The sequence below is a fragment of the Phyllobates terribilis genome, unplaced genomic scaffold (assembly GCF_046119375.1).
Source record: "Phyllobates terribilis strain yellow unplaced genomic scaffold, ASM4611937v1 Scaffold_449__1_contigs__length_1482836, whole genome shotgun sequence".
Classification (NCBI taxonomy): Eukaryota; Metazoa; Chordata; class Amphibia; order Anura; family Dendrobatidae; genus Phyllobates; species Phyllobates terribilis.
Window position 1 is genome coordinate 187409 of NW_027363209.1, and position 6620 is coordinate 194028.

Below are 6620 nucleotides of genomic sequence, written 5' to 3' on the forward strand. Positions count from 1 at the left end.
TCTATACATTTTAAGATGCATCATTTTATGAGATGGTAAATGGTGGAAATCGGGTGAAATCATCAATATGGTGCACGGGGTAACACCTACTTAAATCGCTACAAATCCTGTCTTAAACCTTAAACATTTCATGATTCTAATACAAGATCTAATAAAATTGCTGTATTTTACAATGGTCTCTTAGATCAGGTCTCACTTTCTGGACACGTTTCAGCTCATAGTAATTTTATCTAATTCGCTTCGTACACGCCAGGTTCTCCTCCATAAACCTCATCACACACAGCGCTGTAGTTCTCCTCTAATGAGTCAGGACTTATCTTCATCTCACAGAATATTTATAACCGTAGTAATAATTTTCTAGCTCATGAATTTCATCTGCTTAATTTTAGGTGTCTTTTTTGTTACAATATTTTTTAAAGAATTTGATATTATTTTAGAAGGTATCATATTGATAACAGTTTCTGAAAATCTATTTCCCATTCCTAATATAATTGAAAAATAGTGCTTCCTAAAGACCCCTAAAAATAAACTCAAAGATGCCAGACTTTTCTATATTGATAGAAAATTTCCCTAGAAATTAGGGAACGATCCTACACCCCGCTCAAGGCCTTCACACAAGACACAGACATGGATACAGACATTACTTACATTAAAAATGTAGAAGGGAAAAGTCTGAGGCTCTGAGTAAAAAATGGAAACCTATTGTATGAACGTCTTCTACATGACTATGTATATACACGCTCAGTAGTAACCCTCCACATTTTCCATATAGCCACCCTTCCCATTTACAAAGTTATTATCACAATAACTTATTCTCTATGACCCCTATATACAGTAGCGACTTTATGTTCCTGAAATTAGAAATGTATTTCAACCATTATCTGATTTTATTTCATCTTTATTTCAGGAGCTGAAGGATCCAAAACAGACTCAGGCCAAAGGAAACTTCTGGACAGTGGATGTGAGTCGGATCCCTCCTGATTCCATGAAGCTCCAGGACACGGTGGTCAGCAAGCAGGACATCTACGCACCTGACCTGGCCCCTACATCCTTCATGGATATCCTTACAGATCTATAGGTTCCCATCCTCATTCTCTTCCAAACCACATAGATCCCATCAGATCCGAAACAGAAGCAACTGCTCCGGCCAACTTTTCTGCTCCAGATTCCGAATTTTCTTTCCCAATGATTCTATGGAACCTTCCCAAATCATATCCCAGATGCGTTGATCCCCCTCCCAGTATACACCCACTTGTGCTTCATCCCAACTACCCAACCATAACCTTGTGTAACTACCCATCACCATCTTATTTTTATCCCCCATTTCCATCTTCTTCCAATCCGCCTTATTAATACTCCTCTAATCTACGACCATATTTACCCCTCCCCCACGGCCCCTGGATATGAATCCCCTTCTGTCAATTTTCCCCCCAACAGAACTGTGTTTGACATCTCAGGATGCTCTACACACGCTGGGAATATTCCCCACCAAGGTCCATCCAGGGACCACCAAGGACACTTCAAACTTCCCCGGCTTTTGTACATAGTTGTTCGTTGTTTGCTTATTTTTGTTGTTTTGCTTTTAATAAACTGCTTTTCACTATAAACAGTTATTATCCTGGTTCTTTATATGTAAATGTGACCCTAAAGCTTCCCATGAAAATGAACGTTCTAGTCACCAACTATCTCTGTAAGATTCCGGCCTTAGTCTTTTTGGGTCAATATCTCCATAAACCTCTTGAAAAGAGATTCTGTAGGGCTGTGTGCCCACGTAGCGTTTTGCAAGCGTTTATGCTGCGGAAATTCCGCAGCGTAAACGCTTCAAAAACGCTTGGTAATCCGCCCCCCATGGTCCTCAATGAGAAGCCGCACTGTCAATGCCCACGCTGCGTTTTTTTCCGCTGCGTTTATGCTGCGCGGAAAAATCCGCAGCATGTCATTTAATTTTGCGGAAGCGCGGCGTAATCGCCGCCATTGACTTGCATTGGGCCGCTTCAAATCCGCAAATATGTAAAAATAATTGCGGAAGTGAAGCGCATTTGCTGCGGTCTTGTACCTCAAAACCGCAGCAAATAGGAAGTGACGTCACAATTGGGCGTTCCATCCATCCATCCCATGAGCATCCCATAATCCAGGAAGACGAGAATCCCATAATATTCCCGTCTCTCAGGATCATGGCTGCTAACTTGGGATGGTATAAGCGCATGAATGTCAACGTGGGATTCATGATTAGTGTGGTAAGTGTCTGTATGTGTCTGTGTGGTGTGTATGTGGGGTCTGTATGTGTCTGTGTGGTGTGTCTGTGGGGTCTGTGTGGGGTCTGTTTGGGGTCTGTGTGCGCGGGTGTCAGCAGGCAGACATAGGCCGATGTGACACTACTACTCCCATCGGCCTATGTCTGTGCCCCGTCCACTAGTGCCAGCAGGATCAGCTCGATGGGAGCAGTAGTTCCCATCAGCCTGCTCCTGCTGTAAAATGTGCCCCAAAATTAAATTTAATAGCCCCCATATGTGCCTCCATATATTATTGACCCTATTCCCCCCCCCCCCTATTTTTTTTTTTTTTTTTTTGGGGGGGGTGCGGTGCTATCATTATTAAAGTTTTTTGTTTATTGGCCCCAATAATATCTAATCTACTGCCCCCTTTTTTTTCATTGGTGGCCAGTGGTTACCTAAAAAAATTTTATACATTACCTGTCCCCGCCGATCGCCACCTAAAATAAAGTAAAAAATAAAAAACTACACCTATACTCACCTAGACACCTAATTCCCCGAAGCCATCGATCTCCTGTAATAAAATATAAAATAATAAACCACAACCTTATCCTTACCCCTCCGTAGTAGTCCACGAGTGTCCCACGAAGATCTCCAGTTCAGAGCAGCCACATAGAATGTGACCGCTCTGAACCGCTGCCGCCGCTAGAATGAACGGGTTCGCCGGAGTTCAGGCAGCGCTGCTCTGGTGATCTGCTTTACGGCCCCGCTGTACCGTGAGAAATTCCCACGGTACAACAGGGCTGTAAAGGAGGTCTCCGGAGCTGCGCTGCCTGAATGCACTCCGGTGACCTCAGTCAGTGGCTCCCGCTGCCGGGAGCGGACGTGTTCCCGGCAGCGTGAGCTTACAGCAGCCATGACAGCTGTCACATCTCCAGATGTGACAGCTGTGCATGGGAGATCAGCGCAGGAACGTGGACAGGTAACTATTTTTTTTTTTAGTAAAATTAGAATTAAATAAAATTGTGTTTTATTTCAAATAAAATTATTTTTTTCTGGGTGTAGTGTGTGTTTTTTATTTTTAACACTTTGTAGGTTAGTAATGGGGGTGTCTTATAGACGCCCATCATTACTAACCTGGGCTTCATGTCAGCTGGCGCTGACATGAACCCCAGCCCTATTACCCCCTGCCACCGCACCAGGGCAGCGTGGAAGAGCGAGGCTAAGTGCCAGATTTGGCGCACAAATATGATGCGCCAAATCTGGGGCAGCTGAGGGCTGATATTATAGCCTGGGAGGGGGCCTATAACCATGGCCCCTTTCTAGGCTATTAATATCAGGTCGCAGCTGTCCGCCTAGCCTTTGCTGGCTACAATTTATAGGGGGACCCCATGTCACTTTTTTTGGGGGGGTCTTCTTATATAGTAGCCAGAAAAGGCAAAGCGGCTAGCCTTTCTGGCTACAATTTATAGGGGGACCCCATGTCACTTTTTTTGGGGGGGTCTTCTTATATAGTAGCCAGAAAAGGCAAAGCGGCTAGCCTTTGCTGGCTACAATTTATAGGGGGACCCCATGTCACTTTTTTTGGGGGGGTCTTCTTATATAGTAGCCAGAAAAGGCAAAGCGGCTAGCCTTTGCTGGCTACAATTTATAGGGGGACCCCATGTCACTTTTTTTGGGGGGTCTTCCTATATAGTAGTCAGAAAAGGCAAAGCGGCTAGCCTTTGCTGGCTACAATTTATAGGGGGACCCCATGTCACTTTTTTTGGGGGGGTCTTCTTATATAGTAGCCAGAAAAGGCAAAGCGGCTAGCCTTTGCTGGCTACAATTTATAGGGGGACCCCATGTCACTTTTTTTGGGGGGGGTCTTCCTATATAGTAGTCAGAAAAGGCAAAGCGGCTAGCCTTTGCTGGCTACAATTTATAGGGGGACCCCATGTCACTTTTTTTGGGGGGGTCTTCTTATATAGTAGCCAGAAAAGGCAAAGCGGCTAGCCTTTGCTGGCTACAATTTATAGGGGGACCCCATGTCACTTTTTTTGGGGGGGGGCTTCCTATATAGTAGCCAGTAAAGGCTAAGCTAACTGCTGCAGCCTGGTATTAATAGCAAAGGAAGGGTCCATGGTTATTGGCTACTTCACAGACTATAACATCAGCCAACAACCGTCTGCTTTCCCTTTGCTAGTTATTAAAACTATGCGTGAGCCCACTTATTTTTTTTGGTTAAAAGATTTTATTAAACTGAAAGATTATTGTACAGTGTATGTAGGTTCATTCACTGAAAGCTCCTGCATACGCTGTAAGGTTGATTTCTCACGTCCACATATCCACGTTAGTACAGATAAGTGTGACCGAGCATGCTTTGCAATGGGTCTGTGTGTGGGTCTCCGCTGTGTGTGGAAAATGGCATCAACACTCGTCCCGGAGATTGACGTGTGAAAGAACCGTACAATATAGGTGAGGGGTTACTGTTGGTGTGTGTGCATACATATCTCCATATGTTTATTTAATTATTTTTTGGGGGTTAATCTTTTATTCCTCCATTTTGTTTTTAAAATAATATTCACAGACGTTATTATTCACTGTAGATTGAAAAATATCCCGAAATATGGGACCGAGCTAGTCCTGACTACAAAGACAAGCAGAAGAAAAAAGACGCCTGGGCCTCTGTGTTGAGCCAAATGTATCCCCAGTGGGTGAATGTGGAACGTGATGCCCAAGAGGAAATTAGTAAGTTTTGATTTTTACATTTATTTTTATATCTATTTATAATTGCACTTTTTGGTGTTAAAGCAGTTCATAAATTGTTTTGGTTTTGTCATTGCAGTGTCTGATATTAAAAATCGGTGGAGATCGGTCACCGACCGGCTGGTGAAGTATCACCAGTCGGTGCAAAGTGGCTCATCACCAAAAAAAAGAAAATTTCCTTTTGCGGATGAGCTGGCCTTCATACTAAGCAGTAGGAGTTTGCGGAGGTAAATTCCCAAAACATATTAATTGAAATGTTTCCAAAAATGTTGTATTTACATTGGTTTTTACCTTTTATTTTATACAGAACTGAAGGAAACATCATGGCCCCAACAGCAGAAGAGGACACAAACACAGAGCAAGCAGAGGAGGAATCCGAGGACTTTTTCCAGCTTTCCTCACCGTATCCATCTGCTTCGGCATCTTCAGCATCTGGTTGTCCCTCACATTCTTTGTCCAATCCAGCGGACATCGGGACGGGTTTGGAGACTGATTCTCCTGCTCCAAGTGATGCTGGAAGCTCTGCTGGTGATGTGTTGAGGCCCACTGGGAGGGGGTCTGGTTCTGCTCATCTCGTGGCATCGAGAAGGGCGGGCAAAAAAAAGGCCAAAAGCCACGGGGGTGGGACTATTGTGCTTGAAGCACTCACAAATCGAACCCTCAGCCTTGTGGAAAGGGCAGCCCAGGAAGATGCCATCGATAAATTTTGCTCAGCCCAAGCTGCCCGCATCAGATCTCTGCCACGAGATAGGCAGAACATGTACATGACTGCAGCAGGCGCTATGGTCATGGCAATTGAAGAGGCAGCAGTTATGCCCTCGCCCCCAGCCGTAGTATGCAGAATATTTAATTGTTTCAATCCCAGTGGGCCTCCACCACCACCAGCAGCTGCAACCCAGCGTTTTGGGCAGGTTGCTGCAGCATACCGTCCAGAAGATATGCAACCAAGTTATGCTTGCCAAATGGCTCATGGTGCATCATCATTTGTCAGAGGACCATCCCCCAACTCTACTTTTTCTCAAGAAATGTTTCCTGGGTACAGCTTTGAACAAGACCTTCAAAACTTGTAGTTAAATAATTTTACCCCTCCCTGTCATCATTTTTGGACCCTAGCAAATACAGACAGCACCTGTAGGTCGATAGATACACAATGTTTTAGAGAATCAGACAATTAACAAAGACCTTTTCTTATGGTCACCTATACCAGGCTTCAGGCGTAGGGGACTGTAAGAAAAGGTGTTTCTTTTTATATAATTAAACAACCTACAGGTGCTGCCTGTATTTTATGGCCCTAAACTGATTACAGGACAGGTCTGCCATACACAATGTGTCATTTATTCCCAAGTTATGGGCAATGTTTGTCCGATTAAATTTTCTAGAAGTTTGTTGTTTTTTGTTTTTCCAAAGTTTTACAGTTATTCTATATTATGTATTAAAAAAATTATTTAAACTATCTGTTAATTTTTCTTTTCAAGTGTATATGTGGTTGGATTGGGTTGAAATGAAAAAGTGTTCCCCTGATCTGCACTCACCATAGCGCAGGTCAGAGGAACTCTACATTTTTGAAATTTGTTCAAACTAATCTACGTGTGTGGTCGGCTGTATACAGTCGTTTTTAAATTAGAAATATACTTTGATATTTTGGACCACAACTATTTT